Source organism: Pelodiscus sinensis, chromosome 1 (assembly GCF_052426305.1).
Source record: "Pelodiscus sinensis isolate ZL-2025 chromosome 1, ASM5242630v1, whole genome shotgun sequence".
Taxonomy (NCBI): domain Eukaryota; kingdom Metazoa; phylum Chordata; order Testudines; family Trionychidae; genus Pelodiscus; species Pelodiscus sinensis.
The window spans coordinates 351,324,224-351,344,479 of NC_143052.1; positions in this window are offsets into that span (position 1 = coordinate 351,324,224).

The window sequence follows — 20,256 nt, forward strand, 5'->3', positions numbered from 1 at the left end:
CTACATAGTCCTGTATTTTGCTTCAGCTACACCAGACTAACACGGCTACATTTCTATCAGTAATTCATGACTGTCTGACTAACTTCAATGGTACTGAGTATGTAACTGCTCACTAGCATGGCCAAGGGCCACACTATCAGGCCCTAAAGAAATCAAGTAGTCACAAAAAAAAGGAGATGAAATTTCAGAAAATCAGAGCAGAAGCATCCCTATACAACCAAAGTGGCTAATTGCCATAACAACAAGGGAGTTCTTCTATAACTTTCCTTTTATGTGGTAAGGTCTTTGGGGCAAGCTCAATCTTTGTGTATTACACCTAGCAGAGTGGAGTCCTGCAGGGTGACTGGTTTCTAGGCACTAGAGTAACACAAATAATAGATATTATAGGGTACCTCTCCTACATGATGTTTTAAGATTGCTAGAGAATCAGCTTAAGCAACAATGGAAGTGAGCTGAAAATAAACCCGAATGTTTAATTGGATGCTAACAGAATTAATTAACATACACACAAGAATACAGATCTTGTCTACACTTGCAATTAAACCACTTCCAGCAACACTTCAGTAACAAGGGATGTTTCTTTGGCTACATAACAATGAACTGGGCTATAATTCACAATTGTGAAGCTATCGTTCTATGAACAGTTCTAATTTTAATGGAAAAGACGTCAGTGAAAGGGACGTTTCAATAGTTGGTCTTTCTGTGGAATCAGTTACAAAAATTAACACATTTGGGTCAGATTGTAATGTCAGTTATCTCAGTAAACTATACACCTGGAGCCATGCCACACAGTTCACATAATTACTCCATAATAACACCAGCGTGTTCAGAGTCTGGGTATGTCTTGACTACATGTCTTCGTCGACGGAGCCATGTTGATGAGTTTACTAGAAATAGGAAAATGAAGCAGCAATTTAAATAATCGCTGCTTCATTTACATCAAAATGGCTGCCGTGCTGTGCCTATCAGCTGTTTGGTTGCACAGCACAGTAGTCTGGACGCTCCGCAATCGACAATGGAAGCCTTTGTCGACCGCTCCATTATGCCTCGTGGAATGAGGTTTACGGGAGTGGTCGACAAAGGCTTCCATTGTCAACCGCGGAGTGTCCAGACTACCATGCTGTGCTGCCAAACAGCCATGTAGTCTAGACATACCCTCTGTGTCTTCATATTGGCTATGGGAGATTTTTCTTTCCTCATCTCTGCCTCAGGCAAATGAATGATGGTATCTTGGGTCTCATAGGGCAAAGTTCTTTATCTTCAACATGGGTGGAATGTGGGTTGCTGGGAAGAGGTATACATTCTAATGTCCTTTGTGGCTTCTGTTTCTGTGGGCTAAAGCAATCCGGCAGACAAAACCATATATCATAGGGTATGTCTAGACTACATGCCTCCGTCAACGGAGGCATGTAGATTAGCCAGATCGGCAGAGGGAAATGAAGCCGCGATTAAAATAATCGCGGCTTCATTTAAATTTAAATGGCTGCCCCGCTCTGCCGATCAGCTGTTTGTCGGCAGATCGGGGCAGTCTAGATGCGCCGCGCCGACAAAGAAGCCTTTCTTGATGGGCACAGGTAAACCTGGTTTCACGAGGCATACCTGTGCCGATCAAGAAAGGCTTTCTTTGTCGTAGCCAAATTAGCCCCCATCATACTGTACGTATAGTTGGGGTTATTTTTCCCAATGTGCATTACTTTACACTTATCCACATTAAATTTCATTTGCCATTTTGTTGCCCAATCACTCAGTTTGGTGAGATCTTCTTGGAGTCCTTCACAGTCTGCTTCTGTCTTGACTATCCTAAACGGTTTTGTATCATCTGCAAACTTTACTACCTCACTCCTTACCCCTTTCTCCAGATCATTTATGAATAAGTTGAAAAGGATTGGTCCCAGCACTGACCCTTGGGGTACACCACTAGTTACCCCTCTCCAATCTGAAAATTTACCATTTATTCCTACCCTTTGTTTCCTGTCTTTTAACTAGTTCGCAATCCAAGAAAGGACCTTCCCTCTTATCCCATGGCCATGTAATTTACCCAAGAGCCTTTGGTGAGGGACCTTGTCAAAGGCTTTCTGAAAATCCAAGTATACTATATCTACTGGATCCCCCTTGTCCGCATGTTTGTTAACCTCTTCAAAGAACTCTAAGGGTATGTCTACACTACAAAGTTAGTTCAAACTAACGGACGTTAGTTTGAACTAACTTTCATAGGCGCTACACTAGCGCTCCGTTAGTTCGAATTTAAATCGAACTAGCGGAGCGCTTAGTTCGAACTAGGAAACCCTCATTTTACGAGGATTAAGCCTAGCTCGAACTAGCTAGTTCGAATTAAGGGGTGTGTAGCCCCTTAATTCGAACTAGTGGGAGGTTAGCCCTCCCCAGCTTTCCCTGGTGGCCACTCTGGCCAACACCAGGGAAACTCGTCTGCCCCCCTCCCGGCCCCGGACTCTTTAAAGGGGTACGGGCTGGCTACGGTGCCCGTGCCAGGTGCAAGCCTGCCAGCACCCAGCTAGCAGACCCTGCACCTGGCACGGATCGAGCCCCCCAGCCCTCCCCCTCTTCCCAGGACCAGGCTGGCGGCTCCCGGGAGCTTGCCCAGGACCGCAAGAGGCGGGCACCTGCCTGGACTAATGCGGACATCGTGGACCTCGTCCACGATCTCCGCACTAGGCACAGGACAGTGGCCGTCTAGGGCACGAGAGCTGCCAGCCTGGCCACCCAGGAGCAGGTGTGCATGAAAATCAAGGTGGTCCACTGAGACCCCTGACCCTGAGCCCACAATGGCCGTACTAGGTCAGACCAAAGGTCCATCTAGCCCAATAGCCTGTCTGCCGACAGTGCCCAACATTAGGGACCCTGGAGGAGATGGACCGAAACAATGACCAAGCCATTTTTCTCCTGCCATCCATCTCCAGCCTTCCACAAACTTGGGGCAGGGACACCACTCCTACCCCCTGGCTAATATCACTCCATGGACCCAACCTCCATCACTTTATCTCACTTCTCTTTAAACTCTATTCTAGTTCTAGCCTTCACAGCCTCCTTCAGCAAGGAGTTCCACAGGTTGACTCTGCTTTGTGAAGAACAACTTTGTGTTACTAGTTTGAAGCCTGCTACCCATTCCTTTCCTTTGGTGTCCTCTAGTCCTTCTAGTATGGGAACTAAGGAAGAACTTTTCTGTATGCACCCTCTCCACATCACTCCTGCTTTTAGAGACCTCTATCCTGTCCACCCTCCCTCTCCTCTTTTCTAAGCTGAAAAGTTCCAGTCTCTTTAGCCTCTCTTCATATGGGACTTTTCCAAACCCTTAATCATTGTAGTTGCCCTCCACTCTCCCACCCTCTCTCTTCCCCTCTCCCACCTCCTTTTTCTGGTCTCCCCCACTTTTGTTCAATAAAGACAGATTCCATTTTGGAAGACACGTGTCCTTTATTTTGTACATCAAGAAGAGGGGCTAGGGAGGGGTAAGTGGAAGGAGGTGAGGGAGGAATGGGGCACGAGCCCCCGATGGGGAGGACTGGGCTGGCTCTGCGGGCTTCTGGGGGTGGAAGCTCTCCTGCAGCCCCCCAATTGCCCCCTCTCCCCAGATGGCAGCCTGCGGCAAGTGCAGCTGGTCTGATGGCCGAGTGCTGTGATGTGCTCAGTGTGGGTAGTCCACGCAATCCAAGCCAGGACTGCTCTGCAAGCGGGGCACTCCTGAGAACTGTCTGTCCGGCGTGGAGGTAGGGACCCTTTAAGCACAGCCCTCGGCTAGCCTGAGAAAGCATCTCCACGCTCTAAGTCCTCCTCTGATGCCCTGCCAGCACTGCTTCCTGCCATCCTTAAGCCCGGTTCAGGGTCCACTTAATGTGGACATGCTAGTTCGAATTAGCAAAATGCTAATTCGAACTAGTTTTTTAGTCTAGATCAGTTAGTTCGAATTAGCTTAGTTTGAATTAACTAATTCGAACTAAGTTAGTTCGAATTAACGTCTAGTGTAGACATACCCTTCCAGGCTTCACTGCCCTCCTAGTGAAATAGTTTTTCCTAATATCCAACCTGGACCTCTCCCACCACAGCTTGAGACCATTGCTCCTTGTTCTGCCATCTGTTACTACTGAGAACAGCCTCTCTCCAGCCTCTTTGGAACCTTCCTTCAGGAAGTTGAAGGCTGCTATCAAATCCCCCCTCACTCCTATCTTCTGCAGACTAAACAGACCCAACTCCCTCATCCTCTCCTCATAAGTCATATGTTCCAGCCCCCTAATCATTTTGGTTGCCCTCTGCTGGACTCTCTCCAATGCGTCCACATCCTTTTTGTAGTGGGGGGCCCAGAATTGGACACAATACTCCACATGTGGCCTCACCAAAGCCGAATAAAGGGGAATAATGACATCTCTGGATCTGCTGGCAATGCTCCTCTTATTGCAACCTAATATGCCATTAGCCTTTTTGGCTACAAGGGAACACTGTTGACTCATATCCAGCTTCTTATGCACTGTAACCCCCAGGTCCTTTTCTGCAGAACTACTACTTAACCGGTTGGTCCCCAGCTTGTAACTATGCTTTGGATTCTTCCGTCTTGTTGAACCTCATCAGATTTCTTGTGGCCCAATCCTCCAATTTGTTTAAGTCACTCTGGACCCTCTCTCTGCCCTCAAGCGTATCTACTTCTCCCCCTAGTTTAGTATCATCTGCAAACTTGCTGAGGGTGCAATCCATCCCCTCATCCAGGTCATTAATAAAGATATTGAACAAAACCGGTCCTAGAACCAAACCTTGGGGCACTCCGCTAGAAACCAACCACCATCCTGACATTGAGCCATTGATTACTACCCGCTGGGCCCGGCCTTCTAGCCATCTTTCTATCCATCTTACCGTCCATTTATCCAATCCACATTCCCTTAACTTGCTGGCAAGAATATTGTGGGAGACGGTATCAAAAGCCTTGCTAAAGTCAAGTATATCACATCCACTGACTTTCCCACGTCCACAGAGCCAGTTACCTCATCATAGAAGCTAATCAGATTGGTCAGGCATGACTTGCCCTTTGTGAATCCATGCTGACTATTCCTAATCAGTTTCCTCTCTTCCAAGTATCTCCAAGTGGATTCCTTAAGGATCCCTTCCATGATTTTTCCAGGAACCGAGGTAAGACTGACCGGCCTATAGTTCCCTGGATCGTCCTTCTTCCCTTTTTTGAAGATGGGCACTACATTTGCCTTTTTCCAATCATCCGGGATTTCTCCCGACCTCCACGACTTTTCAAAGATAATGACCAAAGGCTCCTCAATGACATTTGCCAACTCCTTCGGTACCCTCGGATGCATTAAGTCTGGACCCATGGATTTATGTACGTTTAGCTTTTCTAAATAGTTCCTAACCTGTTCTTTACCCACCAAGGGCTGTCCATCTTCATCCCATCTTGTGTCATTTAGCGCATTAGTCCAGGAGCCCATCTTGTCCGTGAATACAGAGGCAAAGAAAGCATTGAGTACTTCAGCTTTCCCCACATCATCTGTCACTAGGTTACCTCCTTCATCCAGTAGGGGCCGCACACCCTGTCTGATCACTTTCTTATTATTAACATGCCTGTAGAAACCTTTCTTGTTATCCTTCACATCCTTAGCCAATCGCAATTCCATTTCCGCTTTCGCCTTCCTGATAACCCCCCGGCATTCTTGAGCTATACATTTATAGCTCTCCCTGGTCATTTGTCCAAGTTTCCACTTTTTGTAAGCTTCCTTTTTGTGCTTAAGTTTACCAAGGATTTCCCCTGTAAGCCAATCCGGTCTCCTACCATGTTTGCCTCTCTTGCTACGTGTCGGGATGGTTACTTTCTGTGCCTTCAATAAGGCTTCTTTAAAATACTGCCAGCTGTCCTGGACTCCTTTCCCCTTCATGTTAGCATCCCAGGGGATTCTGCCCATCAGGTCTCTGAGGGAGTCAAAATCTGTTTTTTTGAAGTCCAAGGTGTGTATTTTACTACTCTCTTTTCTTCCTTTGGTCAGGATCCTGAAATCTACCATCTCATTATCACTGCCTCCAAGGTTGTCACCCACCTCTACTTCCCCTGTTAGTTTCTCCCTGTTTGTGAGCAGACGGTCAAGCTGCGCATGGCCCCTGGTTGGATCCTTCAGCACTTGGGTCAAGAAGTTATCCCCAATATTGTCCAAAAACTTCCTGAATTGCCTGTGTACCGCCATATTGGTTTCCCAACAGATGTCAGGGTGATTAAAGTCCCCCACAAGAACCAGGGCCTGAGATCTGGAAGCTTCTCTCAGGTGTCCGAAGAAAGCCTCATCTACCTCATCCACCTGATTCGGTGGCTTGTAGCAGACACCAACCACAACATCACTGCTGTTGTTTGCTCCTTTAAACTTAACCCATAGACTCTCAACAGGTTTTTCTCCCTCTTTATACTGGAGTTCAGAGCAGTCATAGTGCTCTCTTACATATAGTGCAACTCCTCCTTTTCTTCCCTGGATAGGGCCAAGGAGGAGGGGGACTCAGGGCTGGGAGTGGTGCGTGGTGCAGCTGGAAGTGCCACCTCAGGTCTCAGGACCTCGGCAACCTCGGGGGGTGGGTGGGGCCTGGGACAACAGGAGAAGCTGGAGCAGGGAGGGCAGTGGGAGCAGCGGGGACAGGGACAGGGACAGGAGCTGGGTGTGCCATCATTTCATATATGGTAGCACACATGTTTTGGCTCTGCTGCACCATCTGAGCCCATATTTGGGTCCCATCTAGACTGCAAGCCTCTTTTGAAAGAGCATCTAGACTACAACCGGTACTTTTGAAAAAGCAAGCCACTTTTTCAAAAGAGAGCCCCGAGACAGTCTGGATGCTCGCTTTCGAAAAAGCACAGTTTGCAATACATAGTGCCTTTTTTTGAAAGAGCACTTTTGAAAAAAGGCGTTATTCCTCGTAAAACGAGGTTTTCCATAGTTAAAAAACCAGCCATGGTCTTTCGATTTACTTTCAAAAGAACATGGCAGCAGTTTAGATGCAGGGGAAGTTTTTTCAAAAAAAGGCCACTTTTTTGGAAAAAACCCTGTAGTCTAGACACACCCTGGCTACATCTACATTGGCAAGATTTTGCACAAATACTTTTAACGCAAGAGTTTTTGCATTAAAGTATTTGTGCAAGAGAGCGTCTACACTGGCATGTACTTTTGTGCAAGAGATGTGCTTTTGCGCAAAAGCATCCGTGCCGGTGTAGACGCTCTCTTGCGCAAGAAAGCTCCGATGGCCATTTTAGCCATCGAGATTTCTTGTACAAGAAATTCATGTTGCCTGTCTACACTGGCCTCTTGCGCAAGAACACTTCTTCAAGAGGGCTTATTCCTGAGCGGGCGCATCATAGTTCTTGCGCAAGAACTCGCGGCCAGTGTAGACAGGCGGCAAGTTTTTGCGCAAAATCTCGCAAATGTAGACACGGCCCCTGAGCGTCCTCCTGGTCCTTCTGGGCCAGGATCCGTTGCATGCCTTGGAGGATGACCACGTGCTGTCTCATCAGGTCCCCCTGGACCCTCCTGCACTTGTAGCTCCCCCAGGGTCAGGCGGCTGCCTCAGCTGGCGGTGATCGCCCATTAGTGATGCTAGTCCGGCTGTGGAGAATAAAGAGGAAGAGGCGGTCAGTCATCCATGCAGACACTGTCCCTGAGTCCGTGCCCTCCTCTGTGAGCTGAGAACAAGAGTCCTCAGGCTAGAGGGCAGGGATGTTCCAGGAGCAAGGCTATGTGTGGCCTGGACATCGGCCCTGCCTCACAGAGGCCCTGAGGTGCCCAGGGGACCATGCTTCTTGCTCCCCCCCATCCTCATCCCACAGACAGGCAGGGCAAGGGAAGTGGTCGGCCACAGTGGGATGCCATGGGCAGGAGAGGGGCCTGGAGCAGTCTGCTCTTCCATGGGGGCTGCACGCACACCTGCCAGCGCTGTCCGTGGAAGTGGGTGGTGCCTCAAGTGTGCAGGCATTCCCGTTCGTCGTGTGCGGCACTCCTAAGTCTGTGTGCAGCCATGTGTGTGCCCTTGTCCCCAGCCTGCTTCCAGCAGTGGTTAGTGGTGGGAGGGCATCTCCCCATCTCCCACAGGGGTCAGATGTGTGTGTGGCCTCCCCAGAGCCCGTGAACAGGACCCTGGGGACAGGGCCGGATGGAGGCATGGGTGAGCCAGGCAGCTGCCCAAGGCGCCAGCCGATGAGGGGCGCCTAATGGCAGCTGTAAGGGGTGCATGGCGTCCCTTACAGCTGCCATTAGGAGCCACGTGCCCGGATCCCGCAGCGCCGGCTCCTCGGCGCTGGCAAACAGCACCCTTCCAACCATGGCTGCGGGGCCCTGCACGGCCCAGCGTGCGTGCCAGCAGCGCTGGCCGGACCAGGCTGGGCAGCGCATGTGCTGTGCATCCTGGGGGCAGCCCCGGGCTGCGCGCCAGTGGCCATGACCAGCTCGCGCATGCGCCGAGCGCCCTGGGGGGCGGGCCCACACATGCACCCTGCGCCTGGGGGTGACGCCGCATGCCTGGGCCCAGGGTGCCAAAGGGCTCGGGCTGGCCCTGCCTGGAGGTGCTTTGGGGCTGCCTCCTGGGGCTGCATGTTGCAGACTGGCACTGCATGTAGTTCCACGTGCACGGGTCCCAATTAGTGTGGCAGTCACAGCCACGCAGTGAGGTGCAGCTCTCTGTGCCAGCCCCCTGCCACAGGTGTTGTCCCAGGTGCCTGCAGCTTTAAGAGCTGGCCGGAGACAGGGACTATAGAGTTCTGATTAGTTTAGACGGGGTGGCCACCAGGGCACCTGTGCTATTTCCTGGAGGCCTCTTCTTTCAAAAGAACTCCCTCTTCTGCTCTTTCAGACAAAGACGTCTTCCTCGTGAAAGAACCCCTCCGTTCTTTCAACTTTTTGTCAAAAGAATGCAATAGCAGTATGGACGCAAGTATTTTTTTCTGGACTAATGGCAGTTATTCTGGAAAAACACTGCAGTGTAGACATACCCTAAGAGCCTAAATACCTCTGAGGTTCTGGGCATAAGGCCCTTAGACTTGGTGTCTGCCCTTTAGGTCTGAATAGGGTTTCCTGCCCCGCAGGTATACTAAGAAAGACATGACACTCCCTCACTCCCACCTAATTCTCCACTTGAGTCATTTTCTCCTGTTTTTTGTCTTGTTGCTGAAACTTTCAATTTTCTCTTTTTTAAAAAAAATATTGTTTTGAGTTTCCCCTGCCACTCTTTTGTGCTACTGTTCTGTCACCTGACGTGGCTACCATTGCATTGAGTCAGCTTAGGGTTATCATCTTTCCTGACCAGAGGGATGGGACACCATTGCTGTAAATGGCGTCCAGTCCATCCAGTTGGGAAAAATGGTAAGCCTAATTGTCAGCTCTTCCTAGTCTTGCCTGTGTACAAGAGATGCTTCATTAAATGATGCAACACAGGAGGCAGTTTGTATTGGCCCATGAGAGACACGGTTATATAGGCCTCTCCGAGCTGTCCAGGCCCCACAGTGGATGCCTCAACCATCAGATGGATGGGACCCATGGTGCCCAGGTAATTATCTGGGAAAATCTAGCACAGGGCAGTCAGAGGGGGTCATGCCCCCAAGCACACACCACAGTGGTGGGACCTGGAACAACCAACAGCCTACTGTGCTCCACCATCTCCCAGCTGGGTTGCTCTACTTCACTATGGTGGTGGCCGGGAAGCAGAGTGTCCTGGCCCTAGTCTCAGTACCCAGTGGGGTGAAGCAGGAGTGGGATTTGGGGGAAGGGATAGAGAGGGCTTGGGGCTCTCAAGTTTTCCAATAAGGGCTGCTGCTAATGCAGCAGCAGCCAGAGCCCAAGACCCTATAAATTGCTGCTGGAGCACCACACACTTTGGGTAGCTCGGAGGGAGGAAGTGCCACACCCCTTATGTGCGAAGCCATGTCCCTTCACCTCACCCGGGGTCCACAAAGGACATCATATGCAGAGACACAACTGGTTTTAATGAAGGAACAAGCCATGAACAGGAATTAATGACAATATTGGACTGCTCTCTGTAACAGAGCAGCATTCACCTCTCTTGAGTACCCCTTCTGGCTAAGCACATGTGCCTGCACTCTCTTGTCTGACTTCGGTGACACAGTCTCTGGCCGAGTCTCACTCATTGTGTGTGCTCATCAAAACCCCTTCCAGGGTACACATCTAATCGGAGCCTATCTTGGTTAGCTCTCTTATGTCCTTTCAAGTTTGTTCCCCACTCAAAGAGAGTGGTGTCCCCAGAGCTACCCCACCAAAATACAGCATTTTTGCCCTTACCTCAGGGCTTTATTTCAAAGTCCCATCACAGTCCAGCACTCGCCAATAGCTCTTCACAAGAGCTGTGTCCAGACTCAGGGTTTTTTTCGAAAAAAGTAGCCTTTTTTCGAAAGAACTTCCCCTGCGTCCAGACTCAAGCCGCGTTCTTTCGAAAGTAAATCGAAAGAACGCGGCTTTTCTTTCGACAGCGGTACACCTAATTCTATGAGGAAGAACGCCTTTTTCGAGGGAGATCCGTCGAAAGTAAGTGAGTGTGGAGGGGGGGAGCCCTTTTTTTCGAAAGTATTGGCCTCCAGGAAGAAGACCTGGTGGACAATCTGGGCCATGGGTTGCATGTCTGTGGTTCCTGGCTGCAGCCATTCCTTAAAGGGACAGGCACCCTCACAGCCACTTGTTGCAGAGAAGGAGCCAGAGCACACGGCTACTTTGCTGCAGCATGTCCCAGCCCCAAGAGCGTCCTGGCCCTTCCAGAGAGCCTTCTGGGGACCCAGCCAAGGGCTCCAAGCGCCGGGCACCATCCTGGTCTGGCGCAGAGATCAAGAGCCTGCTGGAGCTCTGGGGAGAGGAGGAGGCCTTACAGGCCCTCAAAAGCCGGCGGCGAAACGCAGATATTTATGGCCGCATGGCTGAAGCCCTGGCCCAGACGGGCCACTACCCCCGCACCCAGGACCAGGTGCGGTCCAAAGTAAAAGAGCTGCGCCAGGGGTACGTCAAGGCCAGGGAGGAGAGCTCCCGTTCTGGGGCAGCCCCCCACTACTGCCCCTACTACCCCGAGCTGAACCAGATCCTGGGTGGCAGTGGAGAAGCACGCACACCACGGCGGTTCATACAGTCTGGATTGGCAGGCCCCGTGGTGGACGCTCCCGAGCAGGACCCAGAGCAGTCTGGAGACGGGGACATGGTCCCAGAGGAGGAGGACAGTGAGGAGACAGCGACCCTCACCCTGGAGCCAGTCACCCAGACCCCAGAGGCCTCCCAGGCATCATCTGGCGCAGGAGAGGAAGCAGCAGGTGAGTGCAGTGAGGTTGTGTAACACCCGGGGGGGGGGGGGGAGGTAGGTGGGTGCACATTGGGTGATGCACCAGGGAAACCTGTCATGCTCAGGCTGATGCCCAGGTCACACACATACAGTGTAACCTTCAGAATGTCTGATTTCCCTGTCTCAAGGGAGAGCGCATGCCCTTTTGGACAGCTGTTGCACACATGACTGATTGTGATAGAAATGTAGCCGTGTTACTCTGATCTGAGGAAGTGGGTCTGGCCTAGGAAAGCTCATCCCCTAATAAACCATCCTGTTAGTATTTTAAGTGCTACAGAGTCCAGTTTTTAGGACTGATTGTGTGTTCTTCTTTTCCTCCACAGCCGGACCAGCCGTGGAAGAGGGCCGCAGCACCCCAGCCCCACCTGCATCTCCATCTCGGGGACATGGGAGCCGCAGACACAGGCGTGTCTACGCGGACATCCTCAGGCAGCACGTGGAGGCTGTGCAGGAGCTGAAATCCATCCTCAGAGAGAGGGCGGAGGCAGAGGATCGCTGGCGTGACCGGCTCATGGACGAGCTGGTCCTGCAGCGCACGTCCCTGTGTGCCACTCTCAGGGAGGTCTGCGGCTTGCCTGCTCCTGTGCCTGGTCCTGCTCCTCCAGCACCCCATGACCCCACCCCACCAAACCCCCCTTCCACAACAGCATCCCTTTCCCTCCTTGGACCTTCCTCTCCCCCAGCCCCCCAGTTCTCCAGCCCCTCTCTCCCCCTGGCCCTCCTCTCCCCCAGGCTTCCACGTCCCAAGAGCACCCCAGCCAGCCAACCGACAGGTGCACCACCCGATCCCGTAGCCGTGGAGCACCCCAAACACGAGGCCCAGGCAGGAGAGGGAAATCTGGCAAGCACCGTGCAACCTGATCCCCTTCCCCCCTCCAGGTTTCCAGTCCCCTTCCCCCCTCCAGGTTTCCAGTCCCCTTCCCCCCTCCAGGTTTCAAGCACCCCCATCACCCCAGTTAAAGCACAAACAAAGGGTTCAACAAAATGTTTCTTTATTGTAAATAGTGTTTTCAACAACAAAAATGAAAAAAAAAATTGTTATGTTTGCTACATTTATACTATTGTTTGAGAATATGTACAAAAATTAAACATAACATTTTATTTTGCAACACACCCTGGTGTTACTGATGTGTCCAAACAGGGTCAGGAGATGGGTTGTGGAGGGAAGCTTCTATTGGGCCAGGGCCCAGTCCCCAGGCAGAAGCCCCTCAGTAGAGTCAGTGGCCTCCACTGGAGAATTGCTCCCGGAGGGCCTCCCGGATGCCAACAGCAGACTGGTGAGCCTGGCGGATGGCAGCTGTCCGGGGCTGGGCAAAGTGCCTCTCCTGGCCATCAGCACCTCTACCCCACCCTGGTAGGAAGGCATCCCCTTTCCTCTCCACCAGGTTATGGAGAACGCAACACGCGGCCACCACCTCAGGGATGTTGCTCTCCCCCATGTCGAGGCGTGTGAGCAAGCACCGGAATCTGCCTTTTAAACGTCCGAACGCACATTCCACCTGGTTGCGAACCCAGTTAAGGTGAGCATTAAACTGCTCCTTGCTCGCATCCAGGTGGCCGGTGTAGGGCTTCATCAGCCGCGGCATCAGCCACTATGCACACCGGCATGTGCACATCCCCAACCGCAAACTCACGATGCGGGAAAAATGTTCCTGCCTGAAGCCTCCGGTAGAGGTACGAGTTCCTGACGATCCGGGCATCGTGTGCCCGCCCTGACCACCCAACACAAATGTCCGAAAACTGGCCACGATGGTCGACCAGGGCCTGGAGGACCATAGAAAAGTAGCCCTTTCTGTTGATGAATTGGGCTGCTCGATGGGGCGGCGCACGGATTGCAATGTGTGTCCCATCGAGCGCTCCTCCGCAATTCGGGAAGCCGAGGGCAGCAAAGCCGGCCATGACGCTGTCCAGATCTGGTAGACAGACGAGCCTGTTGAGCAGCTCTGAATTGATGGCCCTCACCACCTGCAGAACGAGACAGACAACAAAATGTTAGAAGGGGTGCCTTATCTCTTAGGAGGAGAACCCACCGCCCACCTTCCCTCTCAAACACCCCAGGAATCCCCTCCTCAGAACCCCCCCCCAACAATTCAGGGTGAGTGGAGGAGCTCCCTCCCACTCCCACTCCACTTGGCCCTTCCTGACAGTCTCCCTTCCCCCCACCCCAAACTGTGACTGTCCCCAGACAATGACTTACCTCCATCAGGATGGATCCTACGGTAGACCTGCTCACGCCAAATTGGTGTTCCACGGAGCGGTAGCTGTCGGGGGTTGCCAGCTTCCAGAGGGCAATGGCGATCCTCTTTTCCAGGGGGATGGCGGGCCGCAGGTGGGTGTCTTGCCGTTGCAGAGCAGGGGCGAGCCAGGTACACAGCTCTTGGAAAGTGGTCTTTCGCATCCGGAAGTTGCGTAGCCAGTCTTGGTCATCCCAGATCTCCATCACGAGCCGGTCCCACCAGTCAGAGCTGGTGTCAAACCTCCAAACACGCCTGTCCACGAAAAAGTTTGGAGGCAAGGGCAGTGCGGCTGCTTGACGGAGGAGCCCCTCGTACCTCTGGTCTGGGTCCAGCTCGGGAAGTAGCCTCATGACAGTGTCATGCAGATGCAGCAACAGCTGCAGTATGGTGGTGTGGGGCCATCGCCTGCCCAGGGGCAGCTCTGGCTCCATGCCAAAAAAAAGGGTCTCAAAGCGAAAAACCTCAAAAGAAAAAAGCTGCTAGGGTGTCCCAGGAAGCTGAGCACTCCAAACCAGCACTGCAATGCCTTGCTTACTTCCTCGAGGGACAGCAAAGGCAGCTGCAGGAGCAGAGCAACGGGTGTTCAGGAGTGTCCCTCTCACCACGCGTCTCTGCAAAGGGCAGGCAGGCAGCACCCGGAAGGAAATGCTGCCCCCATGCCCTGGCAGAAGCAGTTCCGGGTGGCTTTCAATTTCGAAAGAGCGTCCAGCAGTCTGGATGCTCTTTTTCGAAAAAGCGGATCGATTTTTCGATCCGCGTATTGTAGTCTAGACGCGCTCTTTCAAAATAGGCTCTGCATACCTTGTGGCCTCCAGAGACACTGACTGATACTGGTCTTTCAGCTGCTTTTATAGGACTTTCCTGGCCCTGACTGGTTGCTTCTCCCACAGCCCCTCCAGTCTGTCTGGAGGACTTTTCTATTGTGTCTCTAGGGTATGGTCAGACCATAGGGCCTCCAGGAGGGGATCCCAAGGCCAGGTCAATTGCATCACGTTCCCTTTGTCTGTAAAAATGTTTATGGATGAAAAGAATCATAGAATCGTAGAATACTAGGACTGGAAGGGACCGCGAGAGGTCATCGAATCCAGGCCCCTACCCTCATGGAAAGACCAAATACTGTCTAGACCATCCCTGATAGACATTCATTTAACCTACTCTTAAATATCTCCAGAGATGGGGATTCCACAACCTCCCTGGGCAATTTCTTCCAGGCTGTGTCTAGACTGCATCCTTTTTCTGTAAAAGGGATGCAAATTAGACACATCGCAATTGCAAATGAAGCGAGGATTTAAATACCCCCGCTTCATTTGCATAAACATGGCTGCCGCTTTTTTCTGGCTCGGAGCTTTGCCGGAAAAAGCGCCAGTCTAGACGGGGATCTTTCGGAAAATAAAGCCTTTTCCGAAAGATCCCTTATTCCTTTTTTTAAGAGGTATAAGGGATCTTTTGGAAAAGGCTTTATTTTCCGAAAGATCCGCGTCTAGACTGGCGCTTTTTTCCGGCAAAGCTCCGAGCCGGAAAAAAGCAGCAGCCATGTTTATGCAAATGAAGCAGGGGGGATTTAAATCCCCACCTCATTTGCAATTGCGATGTGTCTAATTTGCATCCCTTTTACGGAAAAAGGATGCATTCTAGACACAGCCCTAGTGTTTGACTACCCTGATAGTTAGGAACTTTTTCCTAATGTCCAACCTAAATCTCCCTTGCTGCAGTTTAAGCCCATTGCTTCTTGTTCTATCCTCAGAGGCCAAGATGAACAAGTTTTCTCCCTCCTCCTTATGACACCCTTTTAGATACCTGAAAACGGCTATCATGTTCCCTCTCAGTCTTCTCTTTTCTAAACTAAACAAACCCAATTCTTTCAGCTTTCCTTCATAGGTCATGTTCTCTAGACCTTTAATCATTCTTGTTGCTCTTCTCTGGACCCTCTCCAGTTTCTCCACATCTTTCTTGAAATGTGGTGCCCAGAACTGGACACAATACTCCAACTGAGGCCTAACCAGCGCAGAGTAGAGTGGAAGAATGACTTCTCATGTCTTGCTGACAACAAGCAGTATAAGAACCTCTATAGAGTAGTGAAGGAAAAAAGAGCCTCTTCCCAGGATTATCCCTGTCCCTGTCCCTGTCCCTACAGATAGAATCATAGAATCATGCGGAGTATAATTTGATGTATTTCTACAACAGGGAATATAAATAACAAACCCACACCACTAGGTGGAGGCAGATATTTTGAGGAGTTTGTGAGAAAACTTTCAAAAAAGAGAAGTAATATTGGAATTCTGCTTTAAGTCATTTGGCTCACATCTCAGCAGAGTGATCTGTACAGTGCTGGATCTTTAATTTTTTTCCATGAAAGAACCTGGTTAAAATCTTTTAAATAAATCATGTTATTTCCACTCTCCTATTTGTCTGTGCTCTAATAGGGATAGAAAAAATATAATTATTGGCTAATAATGGCTTATATTTGAATCAGAGGGTTAGTAAAATTATTTAAAAAGGAAAATCTCTCTAGAAATGCATATTGTTGTTGCATCAAATTCTGCCGTCCTTGCTCAGATCCTCCCAGGTATTGAGATTCCTGGCTCCCATTGGTTTCAATGGAAATTAGTCTAAATACCTTTGAAGATCTGGGCCTCATACCCTACTCTGACAAAACTTAGGTTGAATTAGAGTCAGTCAAACACTGAGCGGGATTAAGGTGTGCATCTTACTGCACATTGTACAAAAGCTTCTTGCTATCAGTCTATTTTTTGCAGTACAGCTGCTCCCCGAGTTGCAAATGGTCGAGTTACGACCGTTCGCACTTATGACCAAAGCTCCCATGGAGCAGTCGTAAAGGCGGTCCCCGAGTTACGAACGTGACCCGCGCTTACAAACAGCGCGGTCACGTGTAACTCAATGGGGCCCAAGTTACGAACTGATCGAGTTACAGCCAAGTGTTTGGTCTGTAACTCGGAGAGAGGCTGTAATGTTTTTTCTGTATTCACCAGTTTTGTTTTCTTGCCTCCTTGGACATGTTGGACTTTGTACATAATGGTGAATAAATGGTATATTTATCATCCTCTCTGACTGTAATGTGTTTTGAGTGATGGCAAATTGTCAAGCCATATTCAGTACAGGCTGATCAAATGATACCTATTAGTGAGATAAGCATGTGAATTGTAAGCCCAGGACTTGCTAAGGGCAGGATCCCACTACTAATTGCTGCAGGACAGTGTGCGTTGTTGCAGAACTCTTAGTTGTGTATGTGCACATGACTTGTTTTTCTAAAAATCTGGCCCTGGGGCAAATAAACTAACATTCAACCAACGATTCAGCTTTTTATCTTGTAAAATACAACCAACTGATAAGTAAAATACAACCAATTAATAAGTAAAGTTTCCTTTTGAGGATATACTATTGCACCAAGATCTGAATTAAGGTTATATGCTAACTTATGAGTTCCCTGACGTCTGCACGGTGTTTGTGATGACTTTGCCACACACATTGGGTCCTTAATCTGTTCTGTGGTCCTGGGGTTATTTGTCACATGCACAAACATTATTCCTATTGCTGATCCACCCATAGTGGACTGATATTGGATGCCTTGCTCTCATGTGAACAGATACAACGAACAAGCATTGTTACAGTTACCTGTACATGATGCTGTGTTTTTGAAAGGCCTGAATTTATGGAGCAGGCGTAGACAGTGAGGGATGCATAAAACTAGCAGAGACAGGAAGTCTCTCTGTGATGACCATGCCCTTAGCTTCTTGTGGAAGTGACCTCCTGTGCACGTATTAAATATGGAGTACTCTTGAACTGTACTGCTGTACACTTTCTATCTAGCGCAGTTGTATAAGACCCCAGTTTGCACAATGGTATGGAACTGGGGCTTAGCCACAACAGACCCTGAATCAGGGAGAAAATTTCCTAAATATGTAGTATTATTACACTAGTTTCATGTTGGTACCTGGTCAAAGTAGGCTTATCTTCTTGCTTAATTATCTTCTCTGTTGTGCTGTGAATAAATATTACTTAATGACAGTTAAGGACCATCTTATTCTGAGTTTGTACAGGTCGTAAGGCAATGAGATTCTGGCCTATGACTGGGACTATGAGGCAGTACCGCAATACAAATAATCACATGCTGATCTACAGAAATATTTTTCTGCCTTGGACATCCCCACTAGCTTGAGAGATCCAGATGTATCAGTTAGTGAAAATGGAAGCATGTGAACTTGACAGCTTCAGTTTCAGTCCCCTTGTTTCCTGCACTGAGTGTTTTTTCTGCTTTTTACACTAAATGGTAAGCATGTCCACATAATAGTGTGATGAAGATGGATGGATGGGAGGTTTTGACTTCCTTAGTCATGGCATACTGTTGCAGGAAGGTGGTTTGCTGGGAAGAGATGGGGTCGATCTGACCACAAAAGGGAAGGACATCTTAATGCAGTGACTCACCAATCTTATTAGAAGGGCTTTAAACTAAGTTGAGTAGGGGCAGGTGACAAAAGGCAACTAGGTTCAAAAGGTATCTTTAATAGAGGACTAGTTCTTTGGGGAGAATCAGATATGGAAAATTAGAGTAGAATTACAGGAGCAACAAGAGGGAAATCCCTGGGGGGAATTTGATCAATACCTTAGATCAGTGTTTCTCAAAGTGATCCGTGAAACCACTTTGAGAAAGTTGCTAACTGGCCGCGCCGGTGTGTTTATTTATGTTGGAAATAAGCCAGGACACTCTGGATGCAGGTGAAAACAAGCAGAGGATTTATTATACATCAGCTGATGGAGTGACACGCAGGGGTTACCCTGGTGAACACTGGTTAATTAACACAATACAATAGATTATATAGTCAGCAGGTGGACGGAGGAAAAATGATTTGATAGGTCTAGCAGCAAGACAAAATGAGCACATAAGCCAATAGAACTACTCAAGATTACATAATATCTCCGCCCATTGCAAAGTAACAGCTCGTTAATTAATATACAGGTGGTTATTGTTCAAATGCCAAAACATGTCAGCAAAACAGTAATAACATTTTAGTCTCCATAGATGATGATGTTGCTATAGGAGGCGGGTATGGCCTTGAGTTGGTGCAGCACTTGGTTCTCAGGCTTATTATTTAGGAGTGAAGCAAGACAGTTTAAGCAAATTTTATGAATGTTATCTCAAGCAAAATGTGTTACGTTACCAACTGAGACCCAGTTCGAGTGTTTTAGAACGTGGTTGCTATGGTGCCCAGGGTCTTTTACTGTCTGCAGTTCTTATCCTGACTGTGGTGTTCCCAGGCCTTAATCCTAGAACGGAGTTATGCTGTTTAGAGGCCTACTAGCACATTTAGGGCTGCCTCAGTTTACCCTACAATTTACCAGCACTGAGGCCACGGAGCATTGCAGGTCCTTTTGGCTCTGGTTAGCCAGTCACAGCAAAAGGAGCTGTGGCTGCTGCTTCCCATGGCTCCCTTTGGCTGCAAACAGCAAATCGGATCCAATGGGAGCCACGAGGCTTTGTGGCTGCGGCACCAGTAAATAAACACACCAGTGTAGCCAGTTAGCAGTTTTCTCAAAGTGGTTTCATGGACCATTTTGAGTATCACTGCTTTAGACGTCTACTCACAAATTCAAGGAATAACAGGACTAAGCAGTCAGAATTGGGAGTACTAATAGACAAGTCATAACTGAGCTTAAGTGGCATCTCAGATACTTGATGGGATAAATCTCATAACTGCAGTATTGGCATAGAGGGGTACATCTTGTTCAGGAAGAGCATGTAGGAATAAAAGGGAGGTGGTGTTGTATTGTACACTTGTTCTGAGTTCCAGAAAGAGGCACGAGGCAGACCAGCTGAAAGTCTCTGGGTAAAGACGAAGTGGGGAAAACACATCCAAACCAGGAGGAGGAGGGAGATGAGGCATTTCTAGAACAAATAAAACAAATATCCAGACCCTTATAGTAATGAGGGACTTTACCTACCTAGACATCAGTGGGAAAAGTAATATGATAAAACACAAAATATCCAATAAGTTCTTGGAATGTCATGGGGACAATGCTTTGTTTCAGAAACTGAAGGAAGTAACCCAGGGCATAGGCATTTAAGAATTGATTCTGACCAACAGGGAGGAGATGGTTGTGAACCTGTAGGTAGAGGCCTATTTGGGAGAAAGTGATTATGAATAAGGCTGTGAATCATTCATGGAGGTCACAGAAATCATGAAACAAAAAACAGGACTATGTAGCACTTTAAAGACTAACAAGATGGTTTATTAGGTGATGAGCTTCCGTGGGCCAGACCCACTTCCTCAAATCAAATAGTGGAAGAAAATTGACACAACCATATATACCAAAGGATACAATCAAAAAAATGAACACATATGAAAAGGACAAATCAAATTTCATGTGTTCATTTTTTTTATTGTATCCTTTGGTATATATGGTTGTGCCAATTTTCTTCCACTATTGGATCTGAGGAAGTGGGTCTGGCCCACGAAAGCTCATCACCTAATAAACCATCTTGTTAGTCTTTAAAGTTCTACATAGTCCTGTTTTTTGTTTCAGCTACACGAGACTAACACGGCTACATTTCTGTCACAGAAATCATGGATTCTGTGACTTTCTGGGACCTTTGTGACTTCCACAGTAGTTGGCGTGGTACATCTCAGGGCATCCCTGGGGCCAGATGCTGTGCTGGAGCATTGGTTGGAGAGCAGTCAGGGTACCCTGGGCA